This window comes from Alligator mississippiensis, chromosome 11 (genome assembly GCF_030867095.1).
Source record: "Alligator mississippiensis isolate rAllMis1 chromosome 11, rAllMis1, whole genome shotgun sequence".
Lineage (NCBI taxonomy): Eukaryota > Metazoa > Chordata > Crocodylia > Alligatoridae > Alligator > Alligator mississippiensis.
Genome location: NC_081834.1, coordinates 37,854,750 through 37,877,983, shown reverse-complemented (window position 1 = coordinate 37,877,983; position 23,234 = coordinate 37,854,750).

Genomic DNA, 23,234 nt, shown 5'->3' with positions numbered 1-23,234 from the left:
CAATTTTCACCTGACCTGGCCACAGAAAGCAGCTTATAGCTATGACCAAGCACAAGTGCATGGCTGCAAACAGCTTCAGAAGTCATTGATTGGGTGAAAATCTGACCCCCTCATTGTGAAAACTGGACCCCTTCATTGCATGAGGTATCAGATAAAGATGTTACAAAATGTAGCATCTTTTGTAACTTGTGTCTGTGGAGCTCCCAGCCTGTTGCTGTTTTCAGAATGGGAGAGTAGAAAGGAAGCAGAGGGAGTTCAGTCTGGGGGCAGGTTTCAGTCCCCCCTGGGGTGGGGTGGGTGTACTGCAGCCCCCTGAGGTGAGGCACCTCCAGTTCACCCACTCCCCCTTCTGGACCAGCTGGGGAGTTCCAAGAATGAGCTCCCTCCACTACGTTCACCCCCATTCCCATTCTGAAGACAGCAAGCACTGGCAGAGAGCCCAGGCTATTGCTATGGGAACCTGGCTGCAGGATCCCAGGCATCTGCTAGATTCCCCTCCCCCCTGGAACCAACAGTGAACTTCTGTTTGGTCTGGGGTAAGGTTGTAACTCAGACCACTTTGCAAAAATCATTCTGAGTTACAGCTGGGAGCTCCACTTCTGTCTGTATCTTGGGGCACTAACTCTTCTTGCTTCATCAGGGATTGTGATTTTTCCACTAAGTTGTCATAGGATTCCTCTCCCAGGAAAACTCCTTGTTCACACCCAGCTTCTCGGCTACAGTACCCAGGTAATCTGCTACATGGATCCAGTCACAGGGGAGACAGCAGTTCAACTGGGTCTATGGAAATCTGTCTCCTTCCAGGCTTACTAACAATCAAAAAGAAAACCATAAAAATGGACTAAATGTAAGGTGGCAGTGGGTCACTCTTATTTCAGGGAGTCCATGGTAGGCCATGGCTCCAGTTACACTCTAAGGTAGGCTAGTATTGACAGTCCCAAATCAGTAGTCCAGTGTCAAGAACTCTCTTCTTTCAGGTTGGGGAAGGGGTGGGTGGAAGGTTTGGCAGCAGTCATCTAAAAACCATCTCTTTTTCCAGGTCTGACTGCAATGTATTTCTTCTTTAATGTTCTGATGGCAGAAAATTAACACTGGCCAGAGGTCAAGGCTGATTAAGCCCACAGCTGATCACTGTACCCATAGAGTGTTTATAACCCCCACCAGAGAAACCAGACCCAGGAAGGATGAAGTTTGGACTACATTGTGTGTGTATTTCTGGTTGAAACTGAACTGAATGGAAAGTGTGATGAATTTCCATCATTTTTTCAAATTGAAATGGGTACCTTTTTAAAAGCAAAATAATAGGAATTTGAATTATTTAAGTTATGGATAAAGTGTGTTCACATTGGCTTTTGTTCAGTGAAAGAGGTTAGTAGTATTTCCAGAACAGTGTCACAAATGGATAATCAAGTGCATTTAACTAGAAGAGATACAAAAACTGCCACAAGGAAACATATTTTTAGCTGAACGTCCGACCCTGTAGGGGACAATTCTTGGAAAACCTAAACAGAAATATATTTATTATTCCATAAGAATTATAACTAAAAGCAAAATTTGTTTGGGTAGTAGACTGTGAGTCACGAATAGTAATATTTTCCCCTAGCCTTGCAAAGACTGGCTTTTTGATTTTAGACAAGCCACGATCACATCAGAATACAAAGAACATATGTACTTGAAGTAAACATTGTGAAAACTTTTTTCACTAATGTATGTAAAGTGCTTTAAGATTCTCAAATGAAATGTGCTATACAAGTTCAAAAATATTATATGATTGAGTATTACAATTCAGGTTTCATAACTCTAAAGGTAATTCAAGGTTATGTTCTGTCTGCATTATAAGAGAAGGTCTTATTCATATGGAGAGGTAGATGAACACAACTCATCTAAATGAGACAAAATTAATATAAAGTATCCTATAAGTCCTGTCTCAGTACTTGGGTTAATTCAAAAGATAAAAGGCTGGGAAAACTTAAAAAAAGGAAAGGAAAATGCAGGTTCAAATTAGTAGGCTGCAAAGGTTTACAGTTTTCTCACACTTGACTTCAAAAGAGAAATGCATGAGGTGCAGCTACCCTCATACAACTGGTACACACTGTACATAGTACAATACCACTGGTCTTTCTGACCTGAATTGGCTGGACAATGAGTAGAAAAGGATGAGCTTGTCCTTGAGCAATTTCTTGAATATACTAAAGAAAGAATCCATCAGGTCTGCTCATACTTGACCCTTTCCCACAACTTGTGAATAAATATATTTGCTACGAACCATGCCAGGAAAATCCACTTTCAGTTATGCTGCCATTACCTATCATCCTTGACACAGTATCTAGTATTTTATTACCTATTAACACTCCAGTGTCATAGAACAACTAAAAGTATTCCATGTTGTTCTGCACTAGCCAGTCTGCCTTTGGCAGTGCTAATATAGTTTACTATTACCCAAGTGTACAAAGATTTAAAGCATGGTCCGTGACTTGCTACCTAAGGAGTGTTATGAACTAGCACCAGCGAAACTGACCGTGCTGTTAAATAGCTTTCAGTGCATCAGAAATTGCACAATGAGCAACAGTATGAATAGGCTCATCAGAAGCAATTCTAAATACTTTGGAATAAGCCTATGCTGGTGTTAGTTGATTACCTAAAGCTGGATAACCTGAAGGGCCTGATTTTCTATTGAGAGCCAGCCTCTCTGTGATATTCAAGTTGGAGTAGAGAGACTGGAAGTTAGCTACAAATGGCCAGCAGGGAATTCCCCTATCAAAAGGAAACTCCTTACAAGCAGAATGGAACAGTTTGTACCCATCACCCCACTCCCCAATCCCATGCTGCTAGCACCAAAAGGCAAAACAAAGCTATTATATATTACAAACAGATACCAGTACACATTGCTACTTTGACAGCATTGTGGTAGCTTAAAAAAAGAGATAATGAGGACCACTAAATAGTTCAAATTAGGAGATAATACAAATTCCTATATACAACTGAGTATAGACCTGCCCTGCCTGTACCTTGCCACTATTCCCATCTCCTGCTATATTTTTATATAACATATATTCAAGTTGTCACAATGGTCTCAATATTAGCTCAACATTTGTTTTCTGGAGATTCTTGAGAGAAAATAATCCAGTAGAAAGCCAGGAAGTCTCAAGCTTGCAGGATAAATTCATGAGTAAATCTGGCCTTCAATAAGAGATGAATAAGAGAACTAGTATTTCCTACACATTGATCACTAGATTGTCCAAACAAAATACAAAAATAATGGTTTTATATATAAAATAAGGATGGATGAATATTAAATAAGACCATTATACTGCTGAATGCTACTGCTGGCTCCTTTCAGAAAAGATTTTTCATGCCTCTTAAACATTGCCCAGTTGACCATTGGACACAAATAAAGGTCAGATTGCAAGAATATAACAGGATTTTGAAATCCTTGATTTGTTGTAATCTCATCACTCTCTGACTGTACTCAAGTTTAAGAGGCAACTAAAAATTGGCAAATTTTATCACTACATTTTTATACCAAGCACAAATACATGACCCATACCCTGTAGAGCATTCAGGCTAGACATAACAGGGTGTGTTTTCACATGCGATTAGTGCACACAAACTCTGGAGTTTATTGCTTCAGAGTTTATTTTTTGCACTACAGCTGGCTGGCTGGAGCACGAGATGCTTCAGTGTGGACCTAGCCAGCAGGCAACACCCATGCTGGGGTACCCTGTGCCCCAGGCAGCTGCTCAGCAGCACATGGAATTGGGGGGAGAAGCTGTTTCCCCCGTCTCCATGTCCTACATGGAGGGCTGGCTGATGACTAGCCCCATGCTGAGAAACACTGCTCTGTCCAGCCCCTCCCTTCCCCTCCTCCCCCTGCTGTAGCACGGGTGCATAGCAGGTAGATCATGCCTGACTAAATTAGTCTCTTTTTATGACCAGGTTACAAAACACCTGGACACAGGAGTAGGGGTAGACGTCGTTTACTTAGACTTCAGGAAGGCGTTCAATACAGTATCCCACACCATACTGGTGAACAAGTTAAGAGGCTGTGACTTGGATGACTGCACGGTCCGGTGGGTGGTGAATTGGCTAGAGGCTCGTACCCAGAGAGTCGTAGTGGATGGGTCGGTATCGACCTGGAAGGGTGTGGGTAGTGGGGTCCCGCAGGACTCGGTCCTTGGACCGATACTCTTCAATGTCTTCATCAGCGACTTGGACGAGGGAGTGAAGTGTATTCTGTCCAAGTTTGCGGATGACACAAAACTGTGGGGAGAAGTGGACATGCCGGAGGGCAGGCAACAACTACAAGCAGACCTGGACAGGTTGGACATATGGGCACAAAACAACAGAATTCAATTCAACAAGGAGAAATGCAAAGTGCTGTACCTAGGGAGGAAAAATGTCCAGCATACCTACTGCCTAGGAAATGACCTGCTTGGTGGCACGGAAGCGGAAAGGAATCTTGGAGTCCTAGCGGACCCCAAGATGAACATGAGTCGGCAGTGTAATGAAGTCATCAGGAAAGCTAATGGCACTTTATCGTGCATCAGCAGATGCATGACGAACAGAACTAAGGAGGTGATACTTCCCCTCTATCGGGTGCTGGTCAGACCGCAGTTGGAGTACCGCGTGCAATTTTGGGCGCCGCACTTCAAGAGGGATGTGGATAACCTGGAGATGGTCCAGAGAAGGGCCACTCATATGGTTAAGGGCTTGCAGGCCAAGCCCTATGAGGAGAGACTAGAGAACCTGGACCTTTTCAGCCTCCGCAAGAGAAGCTTGAGAGGCGACCTTGTGGCTGCCTATAAGTTCATCACGGGGGTCACAGAAGGGAATTGGTGAGGTTTTACTCACCAAGACGCCCCTGGGGGGTTACAAGAAATAATGGCCACAAGCTAGCAGAGAGCAGATTTAGACTAGACATTAGGAAGATTACAGTTCACAGTTACAGTGGCCAAAGTCTGGAATGGCCCAAGGGAGGTGGTGCTCTCCCCTACCCTGGGGGTCTTCAAGAAGAGATTAGATAGGCATCTAGCTGGGGTCATCTAAACCCAGAACTTTCCTGCCTATGCAGGGGGTCGGACTCGATGATCTATTGAGGTCCCTTCCGACCCTAACATCTATGAATCTATGAATCTATGGAGACAGGGGGGAGGGCAGGGGAGGGTAGGGATGGGGGAAGGAGGGAGCAGCTGCTCCTGCCATCTCCATATGCTTCTGGGTGGCTCCCTGGGGTGCAGGTTGCCTCAGCATGGGGGCTACCTGTCAGTTAGCCCTGCACTGAGAAACCCTGTGCCCCAGCCAGTCAGGGCAGCATCTACATGTGCACTGCTGTATACGAAAAAACTCTGCAGCTGGGTAGTACTTTTATTTTACAAGACTACCCTGTTGTGGAATTTATTAGTTTCATGAGCCCTAAGAGGGCACACATGTATATGCCGAGACATTTACTGCACAGTTAATTAGTCAACTGCACCACAGTAAACTTCTCATGTAGATGCACCCACATTCAACAACAAGCAAGAACCTAAATGCACAAAGATATCGGGCTAGAAAGCAGAGAAAGTACAAGGGTATGCACAATGAAACTTGCACACTAGGGGTGTGCGAAACAGGCCCTACTCGATTCAGATTCAACCTGAATCAGGGACAGTGATTCGCTTCATTGATTTGGATCAGTGCCCTGATTCGATTTGGCCGAATCTGAATCTGAAGATTTGATGCTGATTTGGAGAATTAGCGTGGCTTGTGAATGCTGCAATGCTGGGGTGGATGGAGCATCCCACAGGAGCATGGGGGTGCTCCCCACGTGTTTGGCAGTGAACCCAGAAGTGGACCAGAAGTACATCCAGTCCACGTCCGGGTCTGCCAGACAGTGCACCTGCCCCTTCCTCCCGCACCCTCCCGGCTTGATGATCAGCCACGGGGAGACCCTGGGTGCCACCCCAGACCTAGGAGGCACCAGTCACTGAGCCAGGGAGGCACAGGGGGAGCCCCTCAGCACACTCTCTGGTGGACCCAGAAGTGGACCGAAAGTACTTTTGGTCCACTTCTGGGTCTGCTGCTGAGTGCGCTGGGGAGACCCCATGCTTCTGTGGGATGCTCCATCCACCCCACCATCACAGCATTCATGAGCTCCCGGGTATGTAGAGATATGTAGAAAAAACATTTAAAGCTGTGTCTATGTCCGAATCATCAAATCTTTCTGAATCGATTTGGAGGGTTCTGATTCAATTTGGAGAGATTAAAGGGTCCTCTGATTTGATTTGGATTCAGAGATTTGGCCAGTGAATTGGGCCGAATCTCTGCCGTATCAAATCAAGGACCAAAGCTTTGCAAAGCCCTAATGCACAAATTCTGAAGGTTTCCTGTGGATTTAGATTGCATTTTTAAAAAAATATTCCATTCTCCTTAGCCTCCACCCACATATTTCTAGTAGACTGAATGGCAGAGCAGAGTCTTCAGGAGAAATATGAAAGAGGTGAAGAAGGTAGTTTGTTAAATATGTCTGGGTATGTACACATACATTTGGAGCTGTTTCAAAAGGGGGGCTCCTGAATGGGAACATGCAGCAGTTCTTATATTCAGTTATGTGTGGACACACTGGAAGCCCCACAAGTGTAGCGCTACTACTCCAACTTTAACCCTGAAGTAGTGTTAAAACTGATGCTGTTTTTCTACCTTAGTATTATTTCCTGCTTGTCCACACATAATAGCTACAATGTAACAGCTGCTGCATAGTTTAGAGGACCCCACTGTAACAAAACCCCCAGTTTTGCGTTTTTAAATTTATTTTAAAATGCATTCCCCTCCCCTTCCCCAACCATTTCTGACTGTTTCTCTCCTTCTCTATTCCCTATAGATAAGTATAAGTGAACTCAGACTTAGGATAAGCTTTAAACATTTTTATTTTGGTAGCAAGTTTTTGGTTTTCGATATCCACTGTTGTATATTGTATTATTATTAGGTTTGTATTGATTCTTACTGTTGTATATTGTATTATTATCATTTTCGTATTGATTTTTATTGTTTCATATGGCTAGTGTATGGTTTAGGCCTGCGTTTGTAAGTGAACCAAAGTCATGTCAAGTTTCCATTTTATATGTCAAGCCTCCATCTTCTGTCCTCTGCCCTGGCATCCCATGTTGCAACTGTATGAGTCATGTACCCCTCCCATGTAAATTGGTTCCCCAATGAATGAGAGTGATTGGGAATGATTGGAATACAATAGTAGCAGGCCTCTACTGAATGGCCTGTGATGACTGGGCCATCACCTTGCATTGATTCAACCAGGAACCATTGACCTCACCCAGGAACAGAGACAAGAACCCACCATTTGAAAGACAAAAGACCCTGCAGAACCAGCAACCATTGTACCCCACCATTACAGACACCCGAAACTGCACATGCCTGCATGGAGCACACATGCCCCAGGGTGTTGAGGGAGCTAGCAGGGGTTATTGCAGGGCCCTTGGCACAGCTTTACGAGTGCTCGTGGTGCTTGGGCCAGGTGCCAGACGATTGGAAGATAGCCAATGTGGTCCCCATCTTTAAAAAAGGGAGGAGGGAGGACCTGGGCAACTATAGGCCCATCAGTCTTACCTCAATCCTGGGGAAACTCTTTGATAAGATCATCAAGGAGCACATCTGTGATGGGCCGGCATTGGGGATGATGCTCAAGGGCAACAAGCAAGGTTTCATTAGGGGCAGGTCATGTCAGACCAACCTGATTGGCTTTTACAATCAGGTCACAAAAGCATTGGATGCAGGTGTCGCCGTGGCTATAGTCTTTCTAGACTTTAGCAAGGCATTTGACACCGTCTCCCACCCCATCCTCATTAAAAAACTAGGTGACTATGGCATTGATGCCTACACAGTCAGATACATTGCACATTGGCTGAAGGGTCGTATTCAGAGGGTGGTGGTGGACGGGTCATATTCGACCTGGGGGGAAGTGGGTAGCGGAGTCCCCCAGGGCTCGGTCCTTGGGGCGCACTGTTTAATTTCTTTATTAGTGATTTGGACAACGGGGTGTAAAGCAACCTGTTTAAATTTGCTGATGATACCAAAATCTGGGGTGAGGTGGGCATGCTAGTAGGAAGGGAAAGACTGCAGCAAGACCTGGATAGGTTGCAGGGGTGGGCTAACAAAAACAGGATGCATTTCAATACTGACAAGTGCAAGGTGCTGCACTTGGGCAGTAGTAACCAGCAGCACACTTATAAGATGGGAAACTCCTTTCTTGAGAGCACGGAGGCAGAAAGGGATCTTGGAGTCATTATTGAATCCAAGATGAACATGGGCCGACAATGCAAGGTCACGGTCGGCAGGGCTAATCGGACCCTATTGTGCATCCACAGGTGCATCTGAAGTAGGGCCAAGGAGGTGATCTTCCCCCTCTACGCGACACTGGTCAGGCTGCAGCTGGAGTACTGTGTCCAGTTCTGGGCACACCACTTTAAGAGAGATGTGGACAACATTGAGAGGGTCCAGTGGAGGGCCACCCAAAATCTGGGGACAGCAGGGCAGACCCTACAATGAGAGGCTACGGGACCTGAACCTGTTCAGCCTTCACAAGAGAAGGCTGAGGGGGGACCTGGTGACCATCTATAAACTCACTAGGGGGGACCAGAAGGGTTTGGGGGAGACCTTGTCTCCCCTAGTGCCCCCCGGGATAACAAGGAATAACGGCCACAAGTTATTGGATAGTAGGTTTAGATTAGACATCAGTAAGAACTACTTCACAGTTAGGATGGCTAGGATCTGGAACCAACTTCCAAGGGAAGTGGTGCTGGCTTCTACCCTGGGGGTCTTTAAGAAGAGGCTTGATGCCTACCTGGCTGGGGTCATTTGAGCCCAGTTTTCCTCCTGCCCAGGCAGGGGGTCGGACTTGAAGATCTACAAGGTCCCTTCCGACCCTAATTCTATGATTCTATGCTCAGTATGCCAGGGGCTGAGCCTTGCCTGGGCATGCCTTCTGTCACTAGGGTCACACATGGTCTGCCCCTATAAAAAGGGGCAGTGAAGACAGACCCAGTGGGACACCTTCTCCATCTGGACCAGCACCATGTCACACCACCTATCCACCCAGAGGCCCTGCTGGCAACCCCCCCTCTGGACAACACCTACTGGACAAGGACCCCTTTCCAGCCTAGATGGGTAAATATTACACCTGCATGCCTTCTCCTACAATTTGAACTCTCTCTCTGACACTCTCTTTCTCCTCCTGGACTTCAGTGGACTTCAGCCGCTGCACCAAGCCTCTCTAACCCCTGCTGCCACTGTGTGTGTGTGGGGGTGTCCAAGAGAACCAATAGGACATTGTGTCACCATCTCCCCTGTTCAATAAAATCACTGTCATTTGCAACCCCGAGTTGGATCATGTTTTACTGAATCCCAGTCCTTTCCTTATCTTAAATTCCAGCCTCATTCTCTCTCAACTCCAGCCCCCACCCCTCTCCACTAGTTTCCCAATCTCCTCTCAATTCCTACTGCCTTTTCCCTGCGACTTTCTGCTGCCTTTCTCTGCTTTCCCATTGCCCCTGCCACCTTTCAGTCTCTCCCGCCGCTTTTCCTGTGATTTTCTGCTGTCCCCCTGCTTCCTACGCTCCTACTGCCTTTTCCCTGTGACTTTCTGCTGCCTTTCTCTGCTTTCCTGCTGCCCCTGCTGCTTTTCAGTCTCTCCTGCTGCTCTTCCTGTGATTTTCTGCTGTCCGTCTCTCTGTTTTCAGGCTTCCCCCACACCTTCTGTAGTCATCCTCCTCCCCCCCCCCACAGCTTCCCAGCTCCTCATGGTTGTCCTGCAGTTTTCTCCAGCAGCTAGAGCCTTTTTCCAGCTCCCAGCACCTACTGCTGCTCCCTGCAACTTCTCTAGCTGCCCTGGAGCCATCCTCTGGCTCCCCACACCCAGAGCCCCTCTTTAACACCCACACTTTCCCTTAGTCCCATTTTTCCCTCTCCCTACCTACCTTTTCAGCTCCCCCGTAGCTCTGGCTCCAGTCCCAGCCTCTGTGCCGACATGCTCCCCTGTTCTGTAGGCTTCAGGCATTGTCTTTTAATCAACTAAGATCAATTAATCTAAAGTTATCCTGGAGCCTCAGTTCTTCAGCCCAGGCCCCTTTAGTCTACCGGTTCTAATTCCGGTTCCGGTGACATTCATTCTCAGCAGCTTTAACTCCCTACACTTCTACTTTCTTACCTTAACCTTTCCCCAAGTATCCAAAGTACACCAAGCACATATATACATACATACACAACACCCGACTTAGGAACTCACTTGTGCGTATGTGTAGGTGGGTGTTATGTGTGTGAATACACATATATATACATATATAGACATCATTGTGTGTGTGTGGTACATAAATTAGTAATCCATGTATGTGTATTGGATGTGCAGGTGTTGGCAACTGGTAACTGATTCTGTCTAAATTTGGTGTGTGTAGTGTGCATGAACCTAAACGTTATTTTGAATGTGTGTGTACCTGAGTTGCTAGTGTGAAAGAGAGAGAGTGTGTGTGTGTGTGTGTGTGTGTGTGGCATTGTGTGCATGATATATGAATTAGTGATCTGTGTCTAACTTTTGGGGTGTGTAGTGTATGTGCTTGAATTGGTGATAGGTATGCATGTGCTTAGGCTGGTTTGAATGTGTATGTGCCTGAGCTGGTAATGTATGTGTGTGTGTATGCACTTAATTGATTTGTGTGTTTGTATATGGGCAATTGTGTCACACGCTCCTGTCTAACAGCACAATATTGAGATCCTGAGAGTTGGCCTGACCCCACAGGGCAACACTGCCACCCTTTTGAAGCCCCCAAATGTATGTATATCTATACCCTCTATGAGGAAATCATCCCAAATGTAAGGAAAAGCAAGGCAACGAATTCATTTAGCTTTTTGCTCAATGTGTGGCATCTAGAGAGAAATCACATTTTAAAAATGTGTACTTACAAATGTCTATTTGACACATATAAGCAATGAGATTTCTACGTTTCTTGCCTCCAGTTGATTGTGCTTTCAAAATTAGACACCAAATAGAGGCCCCTTTGAGTCCAATTGGAGCTTAACAGCCAAATAGAACAAAGCTTTGAATGTTTATGAGTCATCTGTACTGTTTTTATTTATCCTTCATGCTTAATTCAAGTTTGATATAATAGTTTCTGTAATAATAAATGCAACATAAAACAACCAAGACACAGCTCTTGATTAAATTAGTGTCCTTGCTTGCAATTTATTTTGCCTTATAGTTTTCTTTTTATAGTGTTATATCTTTATAGTATGCATGACACTTCCTATTTCTTGATGAGATCGGAAAAGTGCAAGTTGAGTGAGGAAACGTGTTCTTATTCCCAGGAGAAAACACTAACATATCTTAATTATTCCAGGCTAAGCTAATTCAGTCTTATAATTAAGCAAAAGGCCTGACACAAATACATAATAAGTGTAATGAATGTAAAAGACAAGCTTATGTCTATAAGTGCATCTCGTAACAGCTTTCTTAATGAATCTAACTAAAGAGTACACAGGAAGAACTAGGTCACCTCTTGCCTTAGAGAGAAAAAATAAACCCAGCAGACAAAAATCTTAAATAACCTACTGTCAGCTAAGGTTTTTATATAGTCAAATATCACAAACAAAACAAATAATTGATAATCAAAATATTGAACTTTGTTCAAGTTTTATGCCCTTGGAAATATATACAAGCACTGGGGCTTATGCAGTTTGGTTATTCTACCCCTTATGATTATTCCCCTGGCAACATAAACTATCAACTGGGATAGGAAAATGTAAACAATGTGTTCAGCTTCAACAATGTAGTCACCATGTTCTGTAGACTGATTACATTTATACATGATACCATATTTACTAGAATACAATACAAGACAAGGTTCCTTCCCTCACTCTTCATCCCCATTAGTATGGGGGAAAAAGCCCCTGTCTTATACTCATGTACAAGAAAACTTTATTAAATACACTGTTTATCAAGAAACTGTTACCAAAAGTAGCATGTACACAGTAATGGAAACCAACTATCAAGTTGATTAAATACAGCCCACACTAAGCACGACTAAAAAACATGGCTAATATTGGGCAAACATAATATATTTTATGTTCAAGATCAAATTAGCCAAATCTGTTCTAAATCATATTGGCTGAGCAGAACTCATTTCTTCCAAAAACCATATTCATTGAGCAGGCAGAACTAAATCATTCTAAACACAATGGATGACACTACAGCCGGTAAGTATCTTCCATTCCAGACCTATCACCCTGGGACTTTAGATACTCCCAAATCCATTGGCAGGCATCCTATATGCCCAGAGGTCTTGGGGCTCAGATGTCCCCAGGTACTATAGGCATGCATCCTCTATCCCAGACTCTTTAGTCCAGGACTTCAGACACTCCCTACACTCGATTTTATAGTTTCATAGTTGGTAGGGTCAGAAGGGACCTGAAGAGATCATCTAGTCCGACCCCCTGTCATGGCAGGGAAGAGTACTGGGGTCAAACGACCCCGGCCAGATGTTCGTCCAGCCTCCTTTTAAAGACCCCCAGGATAGGGGCCAGCACCACTTCTTCTGGATGTTGGTTCCAGGTCCTAGCCACCCTGATAGTGAAATAGCGCTTCCTAATGTCTAGCCTGAAACTACCCTCCGCTAGCTTGTGCCCATTGTTTCTTGTAACTCCCGGGATTGCTCGGGGGAACAGCGACTCTCCCAATGCCTCCTGGTCCTCCTTGACTAGTTTGCAGACTGCACTAGATCCCTTCTCAGCCTTCTCTTTTGAAGGCTGAACATGTTCAGGTCCCTCAGCCTCTCCCTGTAGGGCCTGCCCTGCTGACCCCTGATCATGCGGGTGGCCCTCCTTTGGACCCTCTCCATATTGGCCACATCCCTCCTGAAGTGCGGCACCCAGAACTGGACGCAATACTTCAGCTGCGGCCTGACCAGTGTCACGTAGAGGGGGAGGATCACCTCCTTGGACTTGCTTGAGATGCGTCTGTGGATATATGACAAGGTATGGTTGGCCTTCCTGACCGCGTCCCCACATTGTCGGCCCATGTTCATTGTGGCATCAATGATAACTCCAAGATCCTTTTCTGTCTCAACACTGGCGAGAAGGGAGTTCCCCAGCCTGTAGGTATGCCGCTGGTTCTTCCTCCCCAGGTGCATTACCCTGCACTTGTCAGTGTTGAACCTCATCCTGTTCTCTTCGGCCCACCCCTGTAACCTGTCTAGATCCACTTGCAGCCTGTTCCTTAGCGTACCCACTTCCTCCCACATCTTAGTGTCATCTGCGAATTTGAACAGGGTGCTTTCTATCCCCTCGCTCAAGTCACTGATGAAGATGTTGAATACTGCGGGCCTGAGGACTGAGCCCTGGGGAACCCCACTGCCCACATCCCTCAGGTCAAATAAGACCCGTCCACCACCACCTTCTGGGTGCGGCCCTCCAGTCAGTTAGTGACCCATCTGACCGTGTAGGCATCAACACCACTGTCTCCTAGTTTCTTACTGAGAATGGGGTGAGAGACCATGTCGAAGGCCTTCCTGAAGTCCAGAAAGACTACATCCACTGCGACACCTGCATCCAAGGACTTGATGACCTGGTCGTAGAAGGCCACCAGGTTGGTTTGACAAGACCTGCCCCTAATGAACCCATGCTGGTTGCCCCTGAGCATAACATCCCCTGCTGGCCCTTCCTGGACATGTGCCAGGATAATTCTTTCGCAAAGCTTCCCCAGGACCGAGGTAAGACTCACACAGGCCTATAGTTTCCTGGGTCCTCCTTCCTCCCTTTTTTGAAGATGGGGACCACATTGGCCCTTTTCCAGTCCTCCGGCACATCATCCGAGCACTACGAGTGTTCGTAGAGCTGTGCCAGAGGTCCCACAATGACCCCTGCTAGTTCCTTCAGCACTCTGGGGTGGAGATCATCAGGACCTGTGGATTTAAATACATCTAGTCCCTCCAGAAGTTCCCTGACAAGGCCCTCATTAACTCTAGGGCTGGGTGTGCCACTCACAGGGCCCTCGGGGGGGGGGGAGCAGTGGGGGAGATATCTGGGTCCCTCCTCAGAAATATGGAGGTAAAGAAATTGTTGAATATGTCAGCTTTACCGTCAGGTGAGATGACCAGATTTCCTAGCGTGTCCTGCAGAGGTCCCACGTTACTTGGCACCTTCTTTTGCCCCCCTATGTATTTGAAAAAGGACTTTTTGTTGTCCTTGATCTGGGTCACTAGTCCCAGCTCCATTTCCATCTTGGCCTTCCTGACCGCCCCGCTACATTCCCGAGCTACCAAGGTATAGTCCTCTCTTGTGATGGCCCCTCCCTTCCAACGGGTGTACGCCTCCTTTTTTGTTTGGAGACGTTCCTGGATGCTTTGGTGAGCCATGGGGAACTTTGCACCCTCTTGCCCCCTTTGATTCGTGTAGGGATTACTTCCCTTTGAGCTTGGAGGATCGTCTCCTGAAGGAGCAACCACTCCTCCTGGACACTCAACTCCCTCCAGCTCTGGGACCTCAGGGCTTCCCCCACTTAGCCCACAAGATGCTGAGAAGTGATAAGAACATACTTTTTGGGGGGAAATTTTTCATATTCTAGGTCAAATTAGCAAAATCAGTTCTGAATCCTCTCAACTGAGCAACACTCAATAATTTAAACATCACATGTGGCACTACAACTGGCAAGTATCCTTCACCCCAGACTTTTCAGCCTGGGGCTTCAGATACTCCCAAATCCACTGTCAGGCATCTTACATGCAGACCCAAGCCCAGAGGCTTAGAGTTCAGATGCCTCTGAATCTCACTTACCATTAACCAAAGGTGATAGGAGCAAGCTGTGGAAGCTGGCCAGTGGGAAGCTAATTACAAGACTCTCATAGGGCATCCTGTCCACAGTGCATTACTGCACTGTGGTGCAGTAATGACAGGGGTGTACCAGCCACTAGACAATGTCATTTAAATACATCTTGGTTCAGATAACAGATCAGTGCAACAACAAATACACTTGATCTTAGCCCGTAAGAGGCTAAGAAGCAATGGAAACATACCACGAGGATAAAATATTGAACCCATCTCAATAAGTTATATGTTAGTATCCATTGTGCACAGCCACCTCAGCACCAACTCTTTTTCAAGTTATGGTGAGCCACTACATTGCATACATTTTTACCTCTTTACTCCCATGGCTGAACTGTGCCTTTCTTTCCCATTTCTAATTATTCCTGTTTCTTTACCAGCCTTAAATGTCTGGCAAACCTCATCACAGGGCCCCAGACAGTCCACCCAGAATCCCTGTTCACCCCGTCTCTCAGTCTGTCACATATGAATAATGTGGCCCCACCTTCCATCAGGTAAAGCCTGACCAGGTTGCCTTATGCCTCATCTGTATATAAATTTTTGAAGGATCCCAGGACTTACGGCAAGAACACCCAGGACACACAACTACTGAGCTGTGCGGTCTTCATGGTTTGAAACACTGTTGAGACTGTTGGGGCCAGGTCTAATGAATAATATGGCAAAACATGAGCCTTTCAGCTTTGGATTAATACCACATGAAGTTTGTATTATAAGGGCACTGAGATAGTCCTTTGCATAATTGTATTATTTTAAAGGTGACAGTGACGGGCGTGGGAAAGTGTGTGTGGGGTACATTTTTTTTTTGGTAACAGGACTAAGAATGGTGTCCCTGTAAAAGTATGTTTTGGACTGTCAGGTAAACCACAGTGGTCACAAAACAGGTTGGAAAAGAGAAAGAAAGATTAAAAAAAAAGTATGTACTCTTATATAAGTAGGTACAAAAACAGTGCTTAAAAGTGTGTTTATGGAGTACTGATAAGGTGCTTTGAGTAGATGTGATATCTTTTATTAGACCAGCTGAGTAGTTGGAAAAAAGTTCTTTGCAAGCTTTCAGGTGCAGTCACCCTTCTTCAGGCATAGGGAGTCTCTGCTGGTCTGAGACCTGTGCTCAAGCTAGCAGCAATTTCAAAAAAGGTAACATGCATCAATTCTGGATGAAACAAGTCTATGGTAACCTATAATAAATTTGCCTATATGGTAAACTATATTTATTTCAAAGTCAGTGTTATTAAATTTGCCCCTCACTTTCATGTGCTCAGGAAGAGCAGGGCCTGACAGTAAGGAGGGAAAGAAGGCCTGCAGGGAGAACAAGGTGGGGGGAGGGGTCAGTGGGCAAGGTTGACTGCCCTGTTGTAGCAAGAGAAGGGGAAAAAACACGGCAAACTTCCAATAATTTGATTCTATACCTAGAAAGTTATAATAAATTTCCTATATTATAGAATCTAATTATTGGGGAGAGGGCTCTAATATATTAAAAACTTGAATATAAGAGTCATATTTTATTACTATTGAATATTACATATTTCAACTTAGTGGGGGTACAGATCCAATTCCCATTGACCCTGAAATGAGTTCAGCCCCCACAGGAACCTGCCAAATATCTCATCCTATATCATCATCACATTGCAATAGTATCACAAACATTGCATTATATCACTAGTCAAACACCAATGTGCCATCAGCACAAAGTGTAGGCAAAGGAGCATCAGATAAATAGAAAGTTAACTGGTCCAGAGGTGAATTATTATTATTATAATTATTATTCCTCTGAGCATAGAGGAATGTCCTCTCCTCTCACCTTCCCTGCCTCCCCCACCTGCTGCTGCTGCTTTCCCTGCTGTCAAGCAAGCAGAGAAGCTTCAGAGCTTCTCTGAAAAGAGGGGGGGGATTCTCACCTGCTTTGGGTTCTCTAAAACATTCCCCAAAGGCTTCCATGGCAAAGTGGTCCTAAAAGGGGACACCCACTGTACACCCTCTGGATCTGTCCTTGAGATCTGTAGCACCTATGGACATGAAGAATCTATAAAGAATCATGTGGCACAGGAAAAAAAAAAAGATTTACCAACATTAATCTGAAATACAGCTATAGTTATTTTGATGTGCACAATCATTTCCTTAATTTCTCATCTAGGTAGAGTAGGAAGAAACCATTTAACTGTACATTCAACTGTATAAATACTTTATTTAGCTGCAAGTAAGTGGTGAATGGAGAGGAAATCAAGGCTTTCTTTCTATTGGCCTTCTTTATCTGATGTAGCATCTTTAAATTTGAAAATAAATGGTCAGTTTTGCTCTTCTGCAGTCTGTTATTTTTATAACTATTTGCCTTTCACTTATTGTTCAGCAAGTGTCATACATTATAAATATAACAACAGACTCTTGTCTGTTATTATATTTTCCAGTCTTCTCTTCATTATGCAAATGAAGAAGAACCCAAGCTATTATAGAAGGCACTCTACTCCGTCAAGCAATAGGTGGTCCTTGAACTGACCATATAGGAAGATGCTACTGTTTTTTCTAGATCTATAGAAGCAAAGATTTTGAATCTGACACAAGTGACAGTTTCCAGCTTTTAAACTAATTCAAAGCTTTCAGAATTGTGACTTTTCTATCTTCTGCATGGGTGAAATGAACAGAATGGAGAGTATTTTCTGGATTTGCTCAATCTAACAGTGACAAACAATGCAACACAGACAGAATATCTTTACTGTTCAGCTTTTGTTTCCTTGCCCTTAGGGTTTGATAATTAAACTATTCCTCAGTGCTTCTAAATAGCCTTGTTTAAAAAGCTGTGGACACTTGGTTATTAGCCAGCACATATAAAAAAGTCGCCTTAATGATGGTATTTTTTCATAGGTACAATAATACGAGTTCCTCAGTCAGAGGGGTAAATGAGCACTTGTGCCCTGGGGCAGCATCAGTGGTTGCGGTGCTGCCACCACTAGCCAAATTGGCAACACAGCACTGCTATTGTTTTTCTCTCTTTCTCTCCCCACCGCTCTCCTGTGTAAGGGCTATTTAAAATGTATTCATTTTAGCTCACTAAGTTTTGCAGGTAAAAGTTACCTGAGATTTTATGACCTAAAGAGATGGACTCTGAAGAATCAGCCTGACAGTTTTCAGTTCAGAAAAAGTCATTCCTATGAAAGACTGTGGATTTTAAGCCGACCCCGAAAAAGGAAAGCCAGACAAGATACTAACTGGCTGACCACAATATATATGTATATATTCTAAAAGATCTACTTTAGTTCTCATGAAAGTTACTTTGCTGGTCAACAGACAAACCAAAAAGCCTCCTGTCACAAGACAGGAACAGCACAGCTTCCCTTACATTCCTCCCCAGTCGTAGTTGAAGGAGGACGTCTAGTGAAAAGATTATTAATTCTTTCATAATACAGCACTGAATTCTGTGTTGAGATGAGCAAAACAGGTGCTACCAATACTGACAGTGGTTTTAACTCTCAGTGGATAGAAGGATGTTAAAAACTAAAGTAATGCCAGCAATTCATTTCATATAAGACACTGACCAGTCATCAAATAGTCATAACTTTTATCTTCAGGCTTAGGCTCAATGTTCAAGGACTTAGAGACAAAAAGCTCCAGATATTCTATTACTAGTTTCCTGCAGCACTTGCCTAGGCTCCAGCATAATATTTTAAACATGAACACCTCCTAATTTCCAAAAATGGCAGTAGAAAGCACAATTACTATAAATGTTCAAGGTTTTCAACTTTCTAAAATAACTTCTGAGGACACAGACTTTGGGCTTGAATCCTTACCATTTTGAATCTCGTATATATATGTGCACATGAGCAAAATGAAGGTAACACAACCACCAACTTACTTGCACAAAGAATTCCTATTTGGTGGCATTTTGCATTTATAATTAGGCTCTGTGTGTATGGTGTAGATATAATTAAGTAGTGAGTTACCTGATAGTGAATGAAGATGTAACAACAGACTGGGTAAGTTGTTAGGTGTTAACTCCCAGCTAGTTGCCATTTTTAAATATTCTGTAAAGTTATCACTGACCTATTATTCAATTTCTCATCCCTTTTTTAATATGGTGGATCATGTTCTGGTACCTGGAAGCATGCGAATGCTGGGTTGTCAAAATGTAAGTCTGGCACCAGTCCTCTTCTATTATAGTTGGATGAGGTATTCAACTTTGCCTCATCTGTGACGCTGTTGCTTGCTTTAATGATTACTGAAGGTGGAAACAGACCTCACTTTGTGCCACTGTAACAGGCGGGCCTGTCAGGACCAGGTCTCAGTGCCAGCCACCCACCTGCCCCTGGGTTAACCAGCCACCTAACTCTCCTGCGATGCCTTGATAATAGAACTATGAAAGTTGATACTAAGGCAGGAGGCTGCTCATTGCTTGCCCTGTTGACAAGGGCCTCTGTACATGCTCCAAACTCCCCTGATGTGTGTCCCATACCTTGCAGATGTTTTTCAGCTCCTTGGCACTGGGACCCGAGCTCCGGAGTCTCACGCGGGCTTCTTACTCCCTGCCAAAGCTCATGGTTGCAGCACCTTCCTGCTGGACTGACTCTCTTAGGTACTTTTGCCCCCGTGTCAGAGCCACTCATCTCTCAGCCCCCTCACCTGGGCCACTTCTCACTCTGAACCCCCTCACTGAGCCACTCTACACACACAGTCCTTCTCCTTAGGGCCTCTCTCACTCTCAGCCCTTCACTGGGCCACTTCAGCTCCTCGATGGGCTGACCCACTGGGTGGTGGGGGCAAGGGTTTAGGCACCCTGGCCTGCCTTACACCAGGGAGGTTCACGGTCCTGGTATCTAAGTAGGGCTGCCCATTTATAGGAAGGTCCACTAGGCCTCCCTATCCCGGCAGGGTGCAGTTTTCAGTCATGCCTGAGCCTCCTCCTTCCCCATAGCCTCACCCTTACCTCCAAGGTATTCCAGGAGCAGCTTCTCAGCCTGATGTTTCCTCCTTCTCTGTCAGCAGCACTCTGCTGGGCCAGCTTATGTACCTGGGCCCTAAAATAGCTGCCTTAATCAGACACCTGGCTGCTGCCTGCTTTCAGCCCTTAAAATGGCAGGCACCCAAAGTTGCACTGCCACAGTCACAATTTTTTTATGTCAGCAAAAAGTAAAAACAAACAGATGTCCATACTTTGTCACACCACAAATGCTCAAATTTGTGGTTGCAACAGAGGGTAGTAATAAACTGGGCCACTTTATTGTGGCCCACATCTGTTTGTTTGTGGTGGGAGAGCACAGGTAGTGTGAAGCTGCCCATTCTCTCCAGCTGCCTGGGCCAAGGGCTCAATGGTTTTGAGAAGCCTGGTCCTCCACACCTCACAACTTCCCAAGCAGGATTGGGCTCCTCAAGCCTTGGGAGAGCCTGCCTTGTTTTCCCCACTTACCCAGGGACAGTGGGGAAAGTTAGGGCATCACCATGACATGAGGCACATCTGCAAGCTAGGATACCCTGCTTGCAGACACTCATCCCATGCAGAAATGATATGCACACTAGGGGAGTCCTTCTGCAGGGGACTTCCTTGCACTTGTCTGCAAGCACAGAGTGAGGAAGTCCTGCAGCGGTATCCTGCTCCCCACTTGCAGGCTGCAAATGCTGAGGGATTCCTCCACATAAATATCTGAAATTGGGCAGGGTAGCAGGGACCCCACCGTGGGCATTCCCCCTCTGTACTTGAGGGTACCTGCTGGGAAATCTCTAGCAGGGGACTCCCTGTTCCCCACCAAGGGGGTGCATTTGTAAGGGGTGGGGGGCATCCTGCTCTGCTTGCAGACCTGCCCCAAAGCCAAACACAGCAACCAGCCTGTAGGTGTCCACGGAGTGAAGTCAACTGAACAATGACATGTCACAACACAGCTGATTGCACTCCTGAGACAATGTCTGTTTCTAGCCTCGGTTATTTCCATGCCAATATAGGTTAAATGATGCTTATGGCAGGGACTTATGCACATGACTCATGCCCCATAAAACATCTGTAATAATTAGAGTCTTTGTGATCCCCAGAACAGGGAGAATGCTTCTTTTGTGTGTTCTTGGACCACAACCACAGCTCTAGAAAGTTAGCATTGTGTCCCTTGTTCTTCTCTGCATTTGACTGCAGAGTAAAATCAGCATTTCAAAAAGGCTGCAGCAGTGGGCTTGATTCCCCAGGCATATCTGTAGCTGCCCTTATGCTAAACATTTGTGCATAGCCAACACAAGAGCTTTTAAAGTTATTATTTACATGCACCTCACCCAAGCATGCTGCCTGATTCGCAAAGAAACAAGATCCCTGTTACATGGCAAAGGTAGCAGTACACATCTTTTTAAGACAATAATTTGGTTCTGCTTTTTCCCCCATTTCCAGTTTTGACACATTTTTGAGGATGTGTGCTTCTCTGTACATAGACCAACCTAACCCTCTCACTTATCTTGATAGAACATATAAAAAAAATAGCAAGTACATTAACCTGTAACAAAACTAATTTAATGGACATTCCCTTAGCTTGCCTTTAATATATAGTGACCATATTCCAAGGTCAATCTTACAACAGTGGATACATCTTCTTATTCACATGGTTATTATAGGAATTATTAGGTAGCACTGACTGTTCCACAATCTGTTTCTTAAAATGCCAGCAATGTGCAAATCTGAAGAAATGCTTCATCATTAGTTTTGGTGATGCACTAATTTTTGATGAAGCCACTTCAAACAGAGAGGTTAAGGTGGAGAGAAACTTCCTTTCTAACAAAAGTCATTTTGGGGGAAAGAGTTGCCCACAGACTTTATTTGCTGGCACTTAGGATTATTTCTGCCAAGAATCCTGAAAGATGCATTTTCTTATTTGACCTTTCCTCTTCAAATGTTGCCTGTAGTACTAAAGAACTCTCAGGATGTCAGGTCACTGACATCTCTGATAGAAAAAAAAATCTGCAAGGCCCTGAAAGCTACTACATAACAAAATGCATAATCTTTTATAGTCTTTTTTGCAAGGGATTCAAGCCAAGTACTGTAGAATTTCTTCTTTTCTATTTTGCCAGTATGTACACAAGATATTTTCAGGATTAAGAATCACAAAGCAATCTATTAATTCTGTCGTTTTGATACATAACACACAGAGGACACTGTTCCTTTGACTTGCACATTGATGAATTGTTCCTTGACAGATTTCAAGCACATACAAGCTTTAGAGTTCTTATTAATAAAATTCAGAGAAGAAATGAAAAATGATGCTTTAGCTCAGCAGGGACATACAAGACAAGATGAATGGACCTTTAGGTAGGAAAGTTTTCAGAAAAGCAACATATTCTCATTCTTAATTAATAGTCTAACAATTCACTCAATCAAAATGTCAAATTTTAAAATAATAACCCAATGGAGTTCAATAATCTATTGTAATGACCTACAAGTATGGGAGGAGGATATTGAGTTTCTGTCTCAACCTAGTAATTTAAACCTTCATCCATCCCATTCTCATTGACGAAATTGATGACTACGAGTATACCTTTATAAAAAACTATGAAAGATTTGTCAGGTATTATTACAGTGGATAAGAGTTGAGGGGGAGGAATTATCATATAATAAAAAATTGCCTACAATACATATTGTAACTAGCTATTGGGTGTTTACTCTGATAGCAACATACAATCCTAATGCACTATTGAATGTCTCCGAATGCAATAAATAGGAAGCAGCAGCCCAGCTAAAAAGACAATAAAAATAGCCTCTCTTTTGAAATAAGAATTTTCTAGCCTTCATCTCATTGCTGAGCCTTCTCATCCTACTCTAACTGCAGATTCAGGATCTTGATTACCACTTCACCTCATAGCTGATGTTCCTCATCCCAGGTATGTGTTAAGAACTGGGGCATGGATGGTCAGAAGACCACCTGACTCATGGGTAAAATCCAAAGGCCATGTTCCCAGGGAGCTGAGAGTCCAGAGCCAGAGTTAGGGGTGAACCAGGAATATGAATCAGAATCAAGAGCCAGAATCAAGCCAGGGTATGCCAGAATCAGAACCATAGTAAAGGTATGCCAAGGTTCAGAGCTGGAGTCAGAGAACCAGGAGTCAGAACCAGAATCAGAAGCCTCAATCAAGTCAGGGTAAGCCAAGAGTCAGGACCAGAGATCCAAGAAATAAAGCAAGGAAGTGCAGGACAGTCAGGATCAACTACCTAAGTTTTTGCCCAAACAGAATACTAAGTGCTGGGCCTAGGTTTTAAGGGCTGGAGTCATTGGGGCGTGTTGCCTGTGGCCTCTGCGAATTGGCCACTCTAAACAACCAGGTGGGCCCAGGCTTGCTGCAAGTGTGTCCTGTTTTGTGCAGCCTCAGGGGATGAATTGTCCTCACTGGAACCAGGTGGGTCCAGGGCTCTGATCTGGCCTCATTAT